Genomic DNA, 19725 nt, shown 5'->3' on the forward strand with positions numbered 1-19725 from the left:
TATCTGTCAGGGTAATACCATTCTTATTACCTAAGGTACTATCTGTCAGGTAATACCATTCTTATTACCTAAGGTACTATCTGTCAGGGGTAATACCATTCTTATTACCTAAGGTACTATCTGTCAGGGTAATACCATTCTTATTACCTAAGGTACTATCTGTCAGTACTATGGTAATACCATTCTTATTACCTAAGGTACTATCTGTCATGGTAATACCATTCTTATTAACTAAGGTACTATCTGTCAGGTAATACCATTCTTATTACCTAAGGTACTATCTGTCAGGTAATACCATTCTTATTAACTAAGGTACTATCTGTCAGGGGTAATACCATTCTTATTAACTAAGGTACTATCTGTCAGGGTAATACCATTCTTATTAACTAAGGTACTATCTGTCAGGGGTAATACCATTCTTATTTACTAAGGTACTATCTGTCAGGTAATACCATTCTTATTACCTAAGGTACTATCTGTCAGGGTAATACCATTCTTATTACCTAAGGTACTATCTGTCAGGTAATACCATTCTTATTACCTAAGGTACTATCTGTCAGAGTAATACCATTCTTATTACCTAAGGTACTATCTGTCGGGGTAATACCATTCTTATTACCTAAGGTACTATCTGTCAGGGTAATACCATTCTTATTAACTAAGGTACTATCTGTCAGGGTAATACCATTCTTATTAACTAAGGTACTATCTGTCAGGTAATACCATTCTTATTACCTAAGGTACTATCTGTCAGGTAATACCATTCTTATTACCTAAGGTACTATCTGTCAGGGTAATACCATTCTTATTACCTAAGGTACTATCTCTCAGAGTAATACCATTCTTATTAACTAAGGTACTATCTGTCAGGGTAATACCATTCTTATTAACTAAGGTACTATCTGTCAGGGTAATACCATTCTTATTACCTAAGGTACTATCTGTCAGGGTAATACCATTCTTATTACCTAAGGTACTATCTGTCAGGTAATACCATTCTTATTACCTAAGGTACTATCTGTCAGGTAATACCATTCTTATTACCTAAGGTACTATCTGTCAGGGGTAATACCATTCTTATTACCTAAGGTACTATCTGTCAGAGTAATACCATTCTTATTAACTAAGGTACTATCTGTCAGGTAATACCATTCTTATTAACTAAGGTACTATCTGTCAGGTAATCTGTCAGGGTTCATTCTTATTACCTAAGGTACTATCTGTCAGGGTAATACCATTCTTATTACCTAAGGTACTATCTGTCAGGTAATACCATTCTTATTACCTAAGGTACTATCTGTCAGGTAATACCATTCTTATTACCTAAGGTACTATCTGTCAGGGTAATACCATTCTTATTACCTAAGGTACTATCTGTCAGGTAATACCATTCTTATTACCTAAGGTACTATCTGTCAGGGTAATACCATTCTTATTACCTAAGGTACTATCTGTCAGGTAATACCATTCTTATTACCTAAGGTACTATCTGTCAGAGTAATACCATTCTTATTAACTAAGGTACTATCTGTCAGGGTAATACCATTCTTATTAACTAAGGTACTATCTGTCAGGGTAATACCATTCTTATTACCTAAGGTACTATCTGTCAGGTAATACCATTCTTATTAACTAAGGTACTATCTGTCAGGATAATACCATTCTTATTACCTAAGGTACTATCTGTCAGGTAATACCATTCTTATTACCTAAGGTACTATCTGTCAGGGTAATACCATTCTTATTACCTAAGGTACTATCTGTCAGGGTAATACCATTCTTATTACCTAAGGTACTATCTGTCAGGGTAATACCATTCTTATTACCTAAGGTACTATCTGTCAGGGTAATACCATTCTTATTACCTAAGGTACTATCTGTCAGAGTAATACCATTCTTATTACCTAAGGTACTATCTGTCAGGATAATACCATTCTTATTACCTAAGGTACTATCTGTCAGGTAATACCATTCTTATTACCTAAGGTACTATCTGTCAGGTAATACCATTCTTATTAACTAAGGTACTATCTGTCAGGGTAATACCATTCTTATTACCTAAGGTACTATCTGTCAGGTAATACCATTCTTATTACCTAAGGTACTATCTGTCAGGGTAATACCATTCTTATTACCTAAGGTACTATCTGTCAGGGTAATACCATTCTTATTACCTAAGGTACTATCTGTCATGGTAATACCATTCTTATTACCTAAGGTACTATCTGTCAGGTAATACCATTCTTATTACCTAAGGTACTATCTGTCATGGTAATACCATTCTTATTACCTAAGGTACTATCTGTCAGGTAATACCATTCTTATTACCTAAGGTACTATCTGTCAGGGTAATACCATTCTTATTACCTAAGGTACTATCTGTCAGGTAATACCATTCTTATTACCTAAGGTACTATCTGTCAGGGTAATACCATTCTTATTAACTAAGGTACTATCTGTCAGGGGTAATACCATTCTTATTAACTAAGGTACTATCTGTCAGGTAATACCATTCTTATTACCTAAGGTACTATCTGTCAGGGGTAATACCATTCTTATTACCTAAGGTACTATCTGTCAGGTAATACCATTCTTATTACCTAAGGTACTATCTGTCAGGGTAATACCATTCTTATTACCTAAGGTACTATCTGTCAGGGTAATACCATTCTTATTACCTAAGGTACTATCTGTCAGGGTAATACCATTCTTATTACCTAAGGTACTATCTGTCAGGTAATACCATTCTTATTACCTAAGGTACTATCTGTCAGGTAATACCATTCTTATTACCTAAGGTACTATCTGTCAGGGTAATACCATTCTTATTAACTAAGGTACTATCTGTCAGGTAATACCATTCTTATTAACTAAGGTACTATCTGTCAGGTAATACCATTCTTATTAACTAAGGTACTATCTGTCAGGTAATACCATTCTTATTACCTAAGGTACTATCTGTCAGGTAATACCATTCTTATTACCTAAGGTACTATCTGTCAGGGTAATACCATTCTTATTACCTAAGGTACTATCTGTCAGGGTAATACCATTCTTATTACCTAAGGTACTATCTGTCAGGGTAATACCATTCTTATTAACTAAGGTACTATCTGTCAGGGTAATACCATTCTTATTACCTAAGGTACTATCTGTCAGGTAATACCATTCTTATTACCTAAGGTACTATCTGTCAGGTAATACCATTCTTATTACCTAAGGTACTATCTGTCAGGGTAATACCATTCTTATTACCTAAGGTACTATCTGTCAGGTAATACCATTCTTATTACCTAAGGTACTATCTGTCAGGTAATACCATTCTTATTACCTAAGGTACTATCTGTCAGGTAATACCATTCTTATTACCTAAGGTACTATCTGTCAGGGTAATACCATTCTTATTACCTAAGGTACTATCTGTCAGGGTAATACCATTCTTATTACCTAAGGTACTATCTGTCAGGGTAATACCATTCTTATTAACTAAGGTACTATCTGTCAGTGTAATACCATTCTTATTACCTAAGGTACTATCTGTCAGGTAATACCATTCTTATTACCTAAGGTACTATCTGTCAGGTAATACCATTCTTATTACCTAAGGTACTATCTGTCATGGTAATACCATTCTTATTACCTAAGGTACTATCTGTCGGGTAATACCATTCTTATTACCTAAGGTACTATCTGTCAGGGTAATACCATTCTTATTACCTAAGGTACTATCTGTCAGGTAATACCATTCTTATTACCTAAGGTACTATCTGTCAGGGTAATACCATTCTTATTACCTAAGGTACTATCTGTCAGGTAATACCATTCTTATTACCTAAGGTACTATCTGTCAGGGTAATACCATTCTTATTACCTAAGGTACTATCTCTCATGGTAATACAATTCTTATTACCTAAGGTACTATTTGTCATGGTAATACCATTCTTATTACCTAAGGTACTATCTCTCAGGGTAATACCATTCTTATTACCTAAGGTACTATCTCTAAGAATTTACCATTTTTATTACCTAAGGTACTATCTGTCAGGGTAATACCATTCGTATTAACTAAGGTACTATCTGTCAGGTAATACCATTCTTATTAACTAAGGTACTATCTGTCAGGTAATACCATTCTTATTAACTAAGGTACTATCTGTCAGAGTAATACCATTCTTATTAACTAAGGTACTATCTGTCAGGGTAATACCATTCTTATTACCTAAGGTACTATCTGTCAGGGTAATACCATTCTTATTAACTAAGGTACTATCTGTCAGGGTAATACCATTCTTATTACCTAAGGTACTATCTGTCAGGTAATACCATTCTTATTACCTAAGGTACTATCTGTCAGAGTAATACCATTCTTATTACTAAGGTACTATCTGTCAGGGTAATACCATTCTTATTAACTAAGGTACTATCTGTCAGGGTAATACCATTCTTATTACCTAAGGTACTATCTGTCAGGGTAATACCATTCTTATTACCTAAGGTACTATCTGTCAGGTAATACCATTCTTATTACCTAAGGTACTATCTGTCATGGTAATACCATTCTTATTACCTAAGGTACTATCTGTCAGGGTAATACCATTCTTATTACCTAAGGTACTATCTGTCAGGGTAATACCATTCTTATTACCTAAGGTACTATCTGTCAGGTAATACCATTCTTATTACCTAAGGTACTATCTGTCAGGTAATACCATTCTTATTCTAAGGTACTATCTGTCAGGTAATACCATTCTTATTACCTAAGGTACTATCTGTCAGGGTAATACCATTCTTATTACCTAAGGTACTATCTGTCAGGGTAATACCATTCTTATTACCTAAGGTACTATCTGTCAGGGTAATACCATTCTTATTACCTAAGGTACTATCTGTCAGGTAATACCATTCTTATTACCTAAGGTACTATCTGTCAGGGTAATACCATTCTTATTACCTAAGGTACTATCTGTCAGGGTAATACCATTCTTATTAACTAAGGTACTATCTGTCAGGGTAATACCATTCTTATTACCTAAGGTACTATCTGTCAGGTAATACCATTCTTATTACCTAAGGTACTATCTGTCAGGTAATACCATTCTTATTACCTAAGGTACTATCTGTCAGGTAATACCATTCTTATTAACTAAGGTACTATCTGTCAGGGTAATACCATTCTTATTAACTAAGGTACTATCTGTCAGGTAATACCATTCTTATTACCTAAGGTACTATCTGTCAGGGTAATACCATTCTTATTACCTAAGGTACTATCTGTCAGGGTAATACCATTCTTATTACCTAAGGTACTATCTGTCAGGGTAATACCATTCTTATTACCTAAGGTACTATCTGTCAGGTAATACCATTCTTATTACCTAAGGTACTATCTGTCAGGGTAATACCATTCTTATTACCTAAGGTACTATCTGTCAGGGTAATACCATTCTTATTACCTAAGGTACTATCTGTCAGGTAATACCATTCTTATTACCTAAGGTACTATCTGTCAGGGTAATACCATTCTTATTACCTAAGGTACTATCTGTCAGGGTAATACCATTCTTATTACCTAAGGTACTATCTGTCAGGGTAATACCATTCTTATTACCTAAGGTACTATCTGTCAGGGTAATACCATTCTTATTACCTAAGGTACTATCTGTCAGGTAATACCATTCTTATTACCTAAGGTACTATCTGTCAGGTAATACCATTCTTATTACCTAAGGTACTATCTGTCAGGTAATACCATTCTTATTACCTAAGGTACTATCTGTCAGGTAATACCATTCTTATTACCTAAGGTACTATCTGTCAGGTAATACCATTCTTATTACCTAAGGTACTATCTGTCAGGGTAATACCATTCTTATTACCTAAGGTACTATCTGTCAGGGTAATACCATTCTTATTACCTAAGGTACTATCTGTCAGGGTAATACCATTCTTATTACCTTATATACCATTCTTATTACCTAAGGTACTATCTGTCAGGTAATACCATTCTTATTACCTAAGGTACTATCTGTCAGGTAATACCATTCTTATTACCTAAGGTACTATCTGTCAGGGTAATACCATTCTTATTACCTAAGGTACTATCTGTCAGGGTAATACCATTCTTATTACCTAAGGTACTATCTAAGGTACTATCTGTCAGGTAATACCATTCTTATTACCTAATTACTATCTGTCAGGGTAATACCATTCTTATTACCTAAGGTACTATCTGTCAGGGTAATACCATTCTTATTACCTAAGGTACTATCTGTCAGGTAATACCATTCTTATTACCTAAGGTACTATCTGTCAGGTAATACCATTCTTATTACCTAAGGTACTATCTGTCAGGTAATACCATTCTTATTACCTAAGGTACTATCTGTCAGGGTAATACCATTCTTATTACCTAAGGTACTATCTGTCAGGGTAATACCATTCTTATTACCTAAGGTACTATCTGTCAGGGTAATACCATTCTTATTACCTAAGGTACTATCTGTCAGAGTAATACCATTCTTATTACCTAAGGTACTATCTGTCAGGTAATACCATTCTTATTACCTAAGGTACTATCTGTCAGGGTAATACCATTCTTATTACCTAAGGTACTATCTGTCAGGGTAATACCATTCTTATTACCTAAGGTACTATCTGTCAGGTAATACCATTCTTATTCTAAGGTCTATCTGTCAGGTAATACCATTCTTATTACCTAAGGTACTATCTGTCAGGTAATACCATTCTTATTACCTAAGGTACTATCTGTCAGGGTAATACCATTCTTATTAACTAAGGTACTATCTGTCAGGGTAATACCATTCTTATTACCTAAGGTACTATCTGTCATGGTAATACCATTCTTATTACCTAAGGTACTATCTGTCAGGGGTAATACCATTCTTATTACCTAAGGTACTATCTGTCAGGGTAATACCATTCTTATTAGGTAATACCATTCTTATTACTAAGGTACTATCTGTCAGGGTAATACCATTCTTATTACCTAAGGTACTATCTGTCAGGGTAATACCATTCTTATTACCTAAGGTACTATCTGTCATGGTAATACCATTCTTATTACCTAAGGTACTATCTGTCAGAGTAATACCATTCTTATTACCTAAGGTACTATCTGTCAGGTAATACCATTCTTATTACCTAAGGTACTATCTGTCAGGTAATACCATTCTTATTACCTAAGGTACTATCTGTCAGGTAATACCATTCTTATTACTAAGGTACTATCTGTCAGGGTAATACCATTCTTATTACCTAAGGTACTATCTGTCAGGGTAATACCATTCTTATTACCTAAGGTACTATCTGTCAGGTAATACCATTCTTATTACCTAAGGTACTATCTGTCAGGTAATACCATTCTTATTACCTAAGGTACTATCTGTCAGGGTAATACCATTCTTATTACCTAAGGTACTATCTGTCAGGGTAATACCATTCTTATTACCTAAGGTACTATCTGTCAGGGTAATACCATTCTTATTACCTAAGGTACTATCTGTCAGGGTAATACCATTCTTATTACCTAAGGTACTATCTGTCAGGGTAATACCATTCTTATTACCTAAGGTACTATCTGTCAGGGTAATACCATTCTTATTACCTAAGGTACTATCTGTCAGGGTAATACCATTCTTATTACTAAGGTACTAAGGTAATACCATTCTTATTACCTACTATCTGTCAGGTAATACCATTCTTATTACCTAAGGTACTATCTGTCAGGGTAATACCATTCTTATTACCTAAGGTACTATCTGTCAGGGTAATACCATTCTTATTACCTAAGGTACTATCTGTCAGGTAATACCATTCTTATTACCTAAGGTACTATCTGTCAGGGTAATACCATTCTTATTACCTAAGGTACTATCTGTCAGGTAATACCATTCTTATTACCTAAGGTACTATCTGTCAGGTAATACCATTCTTATTACCTAAGGTACTATCTGTCAGGGTAATACCATTCTTATTACCTAAGGTACTATCTGTCAGGGTAATACCATTCTTATTACCTAAGGTACTATCTGTCAGGGTAATACCATTCTTATTACCTAAGGTACTATCTGTCAGGTAATACCATTCTTATTACCTAAGGTACTATCTGTCAGGGTAATACCATTCTTATTACCTAAGGTACTATCTGTCAGGTAATACCATTCTTATTACCTAAGGTACTATCTGTCAGGGTAATACCATTCTTATTACCTAAGGTACTATCTGTCAGGGTAATACCATTCTTATTACCTAAGGTACTATCTGTCAGGGTAATACCATTCTTATTACCTAAGGTACTATCTGTCAGGTAATACCATTCTTATTACCTAAGGTACTATCTGTCAGGTAATACCATTCTTATTACCTAAGGTACTATCTGTCAGGTAATACCATTCTTATTACCTAAGGTACTATCTGTCAGGGTAATACCATTCTTATTACCTAAGGTACTATCTGTCAGGGTAATACCATTCTTATTACCTAAGGTACTATCTGTCAGGGTAATACCATTCTTATTACCTAAGGTACTATCTGTCAGGGTAATACCATTCTTATTACCTAAGGTACTATCTGTCAGGTAATACCATTCTTATTACCTAAGGTACTATCTGTCAGGGTAATACCATTCTTATTACCTAAGGTACTATCTGTCAGGGTAATACCATTCTTATTACCTAAGGTACTATCTGTCAGGTAATACCATTCTTATTACCTAAGGTACTATCTGTCAGGTAATACCATTCTTATTACCTAAGGTACTATCTGTCAGGTAATACCATTCTTATTACCTAAGGTACTATCTGTCAGGTAATACCATTCTTATTACCTAAGGTACTATCTGTCATGGTAATACCATTCTTATTACCTAAGGTACTATCTGTCAGGGTAATACCATTCTTATTACCTAAGGTACTATCTGTCAGGGTAATACCATTCTTATTACCTAAGGTACTATCTGTCAGGTAATACCATTCTTATTACCTAAGGTACTATCTGTCAGGGTAATACCATTCTTATTACCTAAGGTACTATCTGTCAGGTAATACCATTCTTATTACCTAAGGTACTATCTGTCAGGTAATACCATTCTTATTACCTAAGGTACTATCTGTCAGGGTAATACCATTCTTATTACCTAAGGTACTATCTGTCAGGTAATACCATTCTTATTACCTAAGGTACTATCTGTCAGGTAATACCATTCTTATTACCTAAGGTACTATCTGTCATGGTAATACCATTCTTATTACCTAAGGTACTATCTGTCAGGTAATACCATTCTTATTACCTAAGGTACTATCTGTCAGGTAATACCATTCTTATTAACTAAGGTACTATCTGTCAGGGTAATACCATTCTTATTAACTAAGGTACTATCTGTCAGGTAATACCATTCTTATTAACTAAGGTACTATCTGTCAGGTAATACCATTCTTATTAACTAAGGTACTATCTGTCAGGTAATACCATTCTTATTAACTAAGGTACTATCTGTCAGGTAATACCATTCTTATTAACTAAGGTACTATCTGTCAGGGTAATTACCATTCTTATTACCTAAGGTACTATCTGTCAGGTAATACCATTCTTATTACCTAAGGTACTATCTGTCAGGTAATACCATTCTTATTACCTAAGGTACTATCTGTCAGGTAATACCATTCTTATTACCTAAGGTACTATCTGTCAGGTAATACCATTCTTATTACCTAAGGTACTATCTGTCAGGGTAATACCATTCTTATTACCCTAAGGTATTCTATCTGTCTATCTGGTAATACCATTCTTATTACCTAAGGTACTATCTGTCAGGTAATACCATTCTTATTACCTAAGGTACTATCTGTCAGGTAATACCATTCTTATTACCTAAGGTACTACCATTCTTATTACCTAAGGTACTATCTGTCAGGGTAATACCATTCTTATTACCTAAGGTACTATCTGTCAGGGTAATACCATTCTTATTACCTAAGGTACTATCTGTCAGGGTAATACCATTCTTATTACCTAAGGTACTATCTGTCAGGGTAATACCATTCTTATTACCTAAGGTACTATCTGTCAGGTAATACCATTCTTATTACCTAAGGTACTATCTGTCAGGGTAATACCATTCTTATTACCTAAGGTACTATCTGTCAGGGTAATACCATTCTTATTACCTAAGGTACTATCTGTCAGGGTAATACCATTCTTATTACCTAAGGTACTATCTGTCAGGGTAATACCATTCTTATTACCTAAGGTACTATCTGTCAGGGTAATACCATTCTTATTACCTAAGGTACTATCTGTCAGGTAATACCATTCTTATTACCTAAGGTACTATCTGTCAGGGTAATACCATTCTTATTACCTAAGGTACTATCTGTCATGGTAATACCATTCTTATTACCTAAGGTACTATCTGTCATGGTAATACCATTCTTATTACCTAAGGTACTATCTGTCAGGTAATACCATTCTTATTAACTAAGGTACTATCTGTCAGGTAATACCATTCTTATTACCTAAGGTACTATCTGTCAGGTAATACCATTCTTATTCTAAGGTACTATCTGTCAGGGTAATACCATTCTTATTAACTAAGGTACTATCTGTCAGGGTAATACCATTCTTATTACCTAAGGTACTATCTGTCAGGGTAATACCATTCTTATTACCTAAGGTACTATCTGTCAGGGTAATACCATTCTTATTACCTAAGGTACTATCTGTCAGGGTAATACCATTCTTATTACCTAAGGTACTATCTGTCAGGTAATACCATTCTTATTAACTAAGGTACTATCTGTCAGGGTAATACCATTCTTATTACCTAAGGTACTATCTGTCAGGGTAATACCATTCTTATTACCTAAGGTACTATCTGTCAGGGTAATACCATTCTTATTACCTAAGGTACTATCTGTCAGGGTAATACCATTCTTATTACCTAAGGTACTATCTGTCAGGTAATACCATTCTTATTACCTAAGGTACTATCTGTCAGGTAATACCATTCTTATTACCTAAGGTACTATCTGTCATGGTAATACCATTCTTATTACCTAAGGTACTATCTGTCAGGGTAATACCATTCTTATTACCTAAGGTACTATCTGTCAGGTAATACCATTCTTATTACCTAAGGTACTATCTGTCAGGGTAATACCATTCTTATTACCTAAGGTACTATCTGTCAGGTAATACCATTCTTATTACCTAAGGTACTATCTGTCAGGTAATACCATTCTTATTACCTAAGGTACTATCTGTCAGGTAATACCATTCTTATTACCTAAGGTACTATCTGTCAGGGTAATACCATTCTTATTACCTAAGGTACTATCTGTCAGGTAATACCATTCTTATTAACTAAGGTACTATCTGTCAGGGTAATACCATTCTTATTAACTAAGGTACTATCTGTCAGGTAATACCATTCTTATTACTAGGTACTATCTGTCAGGTAATACCATTCTTATTACCTAAGGTACTATCTGTCAGGTAATACCATTCTTATTACCTAAGGTACTATCTGTCAGGGTAATACCATTCTTATTACCTAAGGTACTATCTGTCAGGTAATACCATTCTTATTACCTAAGGTACTATCTGTCAGGGTAATACCATTCTTATTACCTAAGGTACTATCTGTCAGGTAATACCATTCTTATTACCTAAGGTACTATCTGTCAGGGTAATACCATTCTTATTACCTAAGGTACTATCTGTCAGGTAATACCATTCTTATTACCTAAGGTACTATCTGTCAGGGTAATACCATTCTTATTACCTAAGGTACTATCTGTCAGGTAATACCATTCTTATTACTAAGGTACTATCTGTCAGGTAATACCATTCTTATTACCTAAGGTACTATCTGTCAGGGTAATACCATTCTTATTACCTAAGGTACTATCTGTCAGGGTAATACCATTCTTATTACCTAAGGTACTATCTGTCAGGGTAATACCATTCTTATTACCTAAGGTACTATCTGTCAGGTAATACCATTCTTATTACCTAAGGTACTATCTGTCATGGTAATACCATTCTTATTACCTAAGGTACTATCTGTCAGGGTAATACCATTCTTATTACCTAAGGTACTATCTGTCAGGTAATACCATTCTTATTACCTAAGGTACTATCTGTCAGGGTAATACCATTCTTATTACCTAAGGTACTATCTGTCAGGGTAATACCATTCTTATTACCTAAGGTACTATCTGTCAGGGGTAATACCATTCTTATTACCTAAGGTACTATCTGTCAGGGTAATACCATTCTTATTACCTAAGGTACTATCTGTCAGGTAATACCATTCTTATTACCTAAGGTACTATCTGTCAGGTAATACCATTCTTATTACCTAAGGTACTATCTGTCAGGTAATACCATTCTTATTACCTAAGGTACTATCTGTCAGGGTAATACCATTCTTATTACCTAAGGTACTATCTGTCAGGTAATACCATTCTTATTACCTAAGGTACTATCTGTCAGGTAATACCATTCTTATTACCTAAGGTACTATCTGTCAGGGTAATACCATTCTTATTACCTAAGGTATCTGTCAGGTAATACCATTCTTATTACCTAAGGTACTATCTGTCAGGTAATACCATTCTTATTACCTAAGGTACTATCTGTCAGGTAATACCATTCTTATTACCTAAGGTACTATCTGTCAGGTAATACCATTCTTATTACCTAAGGTACTATCTGTCAGGGTAATACCATTCTTATTACCTAAGGTACTATCTGTCAGGGTAATACCATTACCTTCTTCAGGTTACCATTCTATTACCTAAGGTACTATCTGTCAGGGTAATACCATTCTTATTACCTAAGGTACTATCTGTCAGGGTAATACCATTCTTATTACCTAAGGTACTATCTGTCAGGTAATACCATTCTTATTACCTAAGGTACTATCTGTCAGGTAATACCATTCTTATTACCTAAGGTACTATCTGTCATGGTAATACCATTCTTATTACCTAAGGTACTATCTGTCAGGGTAATACCATTCTTATTACCTAAGGTACTATCTGTCAGGTAATACCATTCTTATTACCTAAGGTACTATCTGTCAGGGTAATACCATTCTTATTACCTAAGGTACTATCTGTCAGGTAATACCATTCTTATTAACTAAGGTACTATCTGTCAGGTAATACCATTCTTATTACCTAAGGTACTATCTGTCAGGGTAATACCATTCTTATTACCTAAGGTACTATCTGTCAGGGTAATACCATTCTTATTACCTAAGGTACTATCTGTCAGGGTAATACCATTCTTATTACCTAAGGTACTATCTGTCAGGTAATACCATTCTTATTACCTAAGGTACTATCTGTCAGGTAATACCATTCTTATTACCTAAGGTACTATCTGTCAGGGTAATACCATTCTTATTACCTAAGGTACTATCTGTCAGGGTAATACCATTCTTATTACCTAAGGTACTATCTGTCAGGGTAATACCATTCTTATTACCTAAGGTACTATCTGTCAGGGTAATACCATTCTTATTACCTAAGGTACTATCTGTCAGGTAATACCATTCTTATTACCTAAGGTACTATCTGTCAGGGTAATACCATTCTTATTACCTAAGGTACTATCTGTCAGGGTAATACCATTCTTATTACCTAAGGTACTATCTGTCAGGGTAATACCATTCTTATTACCTAAGGTACTATCTGTCAGGGTAATACCATTCTTATTACCTAAGGTACTATCTGTCAGGGTAATACCATTCTTATTACCTAAGGTACTATCTGTCAGGGTAATACCATTCTTATTAACTAAGGTACTATCTGTCAGGTAATACCATTCTTATTACCTAAGGTACTATCTGTCAGGTAATACCATTCTTATTACCTAAGGTACTATCTGTCAGGGTAATACCATTCTTATTACCTAAGGTACTATCTGTCAGGTAATACCATTCTTATTACCTAAGGTACTATCTGTCAGGGTAATACCATTCTTATTACCTAAGGTACTATCTGTCAGGTAATACCATTCTTATTACCTAAGGTACTATCTGTCAGGTAATACCATTCTTATTACCTAAGGTACTATCTGTCAGGGTAATACCATTCTTATTACCTAAGGTACTATCTGTCAGGGTAATACCATTCTTATTACCTAAGGTACTATCTGTCAGGGTAATACCATTCTTATTACCTAAGGTACTATCTGTCAGGTAATACCATTCTTATTACCTAAGGTACTATCTGTCAGGTAATACCATTCTTATTACCTAAGGTACTATCTGTCAGGTAATACCATTCTTATTACCTAAGGTACTATCTGTCAGGGTAATACCATTCTTATTACCTAAGGTACTATCTGTCAGGTAATACCATTATTATTAACTAAGGTACTATCTGTCATGGTAATACCGTTCTTATTACCTAAGGTACTATCAGTCCGGGTAATACCATTCTTATTACCTAAGGTACTATCTGTCAGGTAATACCATTCTTATTACCTAAGGTACTATCTGTCAGGTAATACCATTCTTATTACCTAAGGTACTATCTGTCAGGGTAATACCATTCTTATTACCTAAGGTACTATCTGTCAGGGTAATACCATTCTTATTACCTAAGGTACTATCTGTCAGGGTAATACCATTCTTATTACCTAAGGTACTATCTGTCAGGGGTAATACCATTCTTATTACCTAAGGTACTATCTGTCAGGTAATACCATTCTTATTACCTAAGGTACTATCTGTCATGGTAATACCATTCTTATTACCTAAGGTACTATCTGTCAGGGTAATACCATTCTTATTACCTAAGGTACTATCTGTCAGGGTAATACCATTCTTATTAACTAAGGTACTATCTGTCAGGTAATACCATTCTTATTAACTAAGGTACTATCTGTCAGAGGTAATACCATTCTTATTACCTAAGGTACTATCTGTCAGGGTAATACCATTCTTATTACCTAAGGTACTATCTGTCAGGGTAATACCATTCTTATTACCTAAGGTACTATCTGTCAGGTAATACCATTCTTATTACCTAAGGTACTATCTGTCAGGGTAATACCATTCTTATTACCTAAGGTACTATCTGTCAGGTAATACCATTCTTATTACCTAAGGTACTATCTGTCAGGGTAATACCATTCTTATTACCTAAGGTACTATCTGTCAGGGTAATACCATTCTTATTACCTGAGGTACTATCTGTCAGGTAATACCATTCTTATTAACTAAGGTACTATCTGTCAGGTAATACCATTCTTATTAACTAAGGTACTATCTGTCAGGTAATACCATTCTTATTAACTAAGGTACTATCTGTCAGGTAATACCATTCTTATTAACTAAGGTACTATCTGTCAGGGTAATACCATTCTTATTAACTAAGGTACTATCTGTCAGGGTAATACCATTCTTATTACCTAAGGTACTATCTGTCAGGTAATACCATTCTTATTACCTAAGGTACTATCTGTCAGGTAATACCATTCTTATTACCTAAGGTACTGTCTGTCAGGGTAATACCATTCTTATTACCTAAGGTACTATCTGTCAGGGTAATACCATTCTTATTACCTAAGGTACTGTCTGTCAGGGTAATACCATTCTTATTACCTAAGGTACTATCTGTCAGGTAATACCATTCTTATTACCTAAGGTACTATCTGTCAGGGTAATACCATTCTTATTACCTAAGGTACTATCTGTCAGGGTAATACCATTCTTATTACCTAAGGTACTATCTGTCAGGTAATACCATTCTTATTACCTAAGGTACTATCTGTCAGGGTAATACCATTCTTATTACCTAAGGTACTATCTGTCAGGTAATACCATTCTTATTACCTAAGGTACTATCTGTCAGGGTAATACCATTCTTATTACCTAAGGTACTATCTGTCAGGGTAATACCATTCTTATTACCTAAGGTACTATCTGTCAGGGTAATACCATTCTTATTACCTAAGGTACTATCTGTCAGGGTAATACCATTCTTATTACCTAAGGTACTATCTGTCAGGTAATACCATTCTTATTACCTAAGGTACTATCTGTCAGGTAATACCATTCTTATTACCTAAGGTACTATCTGTCAGGTAATACCATTCTTATTACCTAAGGTACTATCTGTCAGGGTAATACCATTCTTATTACCTAAGGTACTATCTGTCAGGGTAATACCATTCTTATTACCTAAGGTACTATCTGTCAGGTAATACCATTCTTATTACCTAAGGTACTATCTGTCAGGGTAATACCATTCTTATTACCTAAGGTTTACTATCTGTCAGGGTAATACCATTCTTATTACCTAAGGTACTATCTGTCATGGTAATACCATTCTTATTACCTAAGGTACTATCTGTCAGGTAATACCATTCTTATTACCTAAGGTACTATCTGTCAGGGTAATACCATTCTTATTACCTAAGGTACTATCTGTCATGGTAATACCATTCTTATTACCTAAGGTACTATCTGTCAGGGTAATACCATTCTTATTACCTAAGGTACTATCTGTCAGGGTAATACCATTCTTATTAACTAAGGTACTATCTGTCAGGTAATACCATTCTTATTACTAAGGTACTATCTGTCAGTAATACCATTCTTATTACTAAGGTACTATCTGTCAGGTAATACCATTCTTATTAACTAAGGTACTATCTGTCAGGTAATACCATTCTTATTACCTAAGGTACTATCTGTCAGGGTAATACCATTCTTATTACCTAAGGTACTATCTGTCAGGTAATACCATTCTTATTACCTAAGGTACCTAGGTACTATCTGTCAGGGTAATACCATTCTTATTACCTAAGGTACTATCTGTCAGGGTAATACCATTCTTATTACCTAAGGTACTATCTGTCAGGTAATACCATTCTTATTACCTAAGGTACTATCTGTCAGGGTAATACCATTCTTATTACCTAAGGTACTATCTGTCAGGGTAATACCATTCTTATTACCTAAGGTACTATCTGTCAGGTAATACCATTCTTATTACCTAAGGTACTATCTGTCAGGGTAATACCATTCTTATTACCTAAGGTACTATCTGTCAGGGTAATACCATTCTTATTACCTAAGGTACTATCTGTCAGGGTAATACCATTCTTATTACCTAAGGTACTATCTGTCATGGTAATACCATTCTTATTACCTAAGGTACTATCTGTCAGGGTAATACCATTCTTATTACCTAAGGTACTATCTGTCAGGGTAATACCATTCTTATTACCTAAGGTACTATCTGTCAGGGTAATACCATTCTTATTACCTAAGGTACTATCTGTCAGGTAATACCATTCTTATTACCTAAGGTACTATCTGTCAGGGTAATACCATTCTTATTACCTAAGGTACTGTCTGTCAGGGTAATACCATTCTTATTACCTAAGGTACTATCTGTCAGGGTAATACCATTCTTATTACCTAAGGTACTATCTGTCTGTCATGGTAATACCATTCTTATTACCTAAGGTACTATCTGTCAGGTAATACCATTCTTATTACCTAAGGTACTATCTGTCAGGGTAATACCATTCTTATTACCTAAGGTACTATCTGTCAGGTAATACCATTCTTATTACCTAAGGTACTATCTGTCAGGGTAATACCATTCTTATTACCTAAGGTACTATCTGTCAGGTAATACCATTCTTATTACCTAAGGTACTATCTGTCATGGTAATACCATTCTTATTACCTAAGGTACTATCTGTCAGGGTAATACCATTCTTATTACCTAAGGTACTATCTGTCAGGGTAATACCATTCTTATTACCTAAGGTACTATCTGTCAGGTAATACCATTCTTATTACCTAAGGTACTATCTGTCAGGGTAATACCATTCTTATTACCTAAGGTACTATCTGTCAGGTAATACCATTCTTATTACCTAAGGTACTATCTGTCAGGTAATACCATTCTTATTACCTAAGGTACTATCTGTCATGGTAATACCATTCTTATTACCTAAGGTACTATCTGTCAGGTAATACCATTCTTATTACCTAAGGTACTATCTGTCAGGGTAATACCATTCTTATTACCTAAGGTACTATCTGTCAGGGTAATACCATTCTTATTACCTAAGGTACTATCTGTCAGGGTAATACCATTCTTATTACCTAAGGTACTATCTGTCAGGTAATACCATTCTTATTACCTAAGGTACTATCTGTCAGGGTAATACCATTCTTATTACCTAAGGTACTATCTGTCAGGGTAATACCATTCTTATTACCTAAGGTACTATCTGTCAGGGTAATACCATTCTTATTACCTAAGGTACTATCTGTCATGGTAATACCATTCTTATTACCTAAGGTACTATCTGTCAGGGTAATACCATTCTTATTACCTAAGGTACTATCTGTCAGGGTAATACCATTCTTATTACCTAAGGTACTATCTGTCAGGTAATACCATTCTTATTACCTAAGGTACTATCTGTCAGGTAATACCATTCTTATTACCTAAGGTACTATCTGTCAGGGTAATACCATTCTTATTACCTAAGGTACTATCTGTCAGGTAATACCATTCTTATTACCTAAGGTACTATCTGTCAGGGTAATACCATTCTTATTACCTAAGGTACTATCTGTCAGGGTAATACCATTCTTATTACCTAAGGTACTATCTGTCAGGGTAATACCATTCTTATTACCTAAGGTACTATCTGTCATGGTAATACCATTCTTATTACCTAAGGTACTATCTGTCAGGGTAATACCATTCTTATTACCTAAGGTACTATCTGTCAGGGTAATACCATTCTTATTACCTAAGGTACTATCTGTCATGGTAATACCATTCTTATTAACTAAGGTACTATTTGTCAGCTAATACCATTCTTATTAACTAAGGTACTATCTGTCAGGGTAATACCATTCTTATTAACTAAGGTACTATCTGTCAGGTAATACCATTCTTATTACCTAAGGTACTATCTGTCAGGGGTAATACCATTCTTATTATTCTAAGGTACTATCTGTCAGGTAATACCATTTTTATTACCTAAGGTACTATCTGTCATGGTAATACCATTCTTATTACCTAAGGTACTATCTGTCAGGTAATACCATTCTTATTACCTAAGGTACTATCTGTCAGAGTAATACCATTCTTATTAACTAAGGTACTATCTGTCAGGTAATACCATTCTTATTAACTAAGGTACTATCTGTCAGGTAATACCATTCTTATTAACTAAGGTACTATCTGTCAGGTAATACCATTCTTATTAACTAAGGTACTATCTGTCAGGGTAATACCATTCTTATTACCTAAGGTACTATCTGTCAGGGTAATACCATTCTTATTACCTAAGGTACTATCTGTCAGGGTAATACCATTCTTATTACCTAAGGTACTATCTGTCAGGTAATACCATTCTTATTACCTAAGGTACTATCTGTCAGGGTAATACCATTCTTATTACCTAAGGTACTATCTGTCAGGGTAATACCATTCTTATTACCTAAGGTACTATCTGTCAGGTAATACCATTCTTATTACCTAAGGTACTATCTGTCAGGGTAATACCATTCTTATTACCTAAGGTACTATCTGTCAGGGTAATACCATTCTTATTACCTAAGGTACTATCTGTCAGGGTAATACCATTCTTATTACCTAAGGTACTATCTGTCAGGGTAATACCATTCTTATTACCTAAGGTACTATCTGT

This window comes from Tachypleus tridentatus, unplaced genomic scaffold (assembly GCF_004210375.1).
Source record: "Tachypleus tridentatus isolate NWPU-2018 unplaced genomic scaffold, ASM421037v1 Hic_cluster_1, whole genome shotgun sequence".
Taxonomy (NCBI): domain Eukaryota; kingdom Metazoa; phylum Arthropoda; class Merostomata; order Xiphosura; family Limulidae; genus Tachypleus; species Tachypleus tridentatus.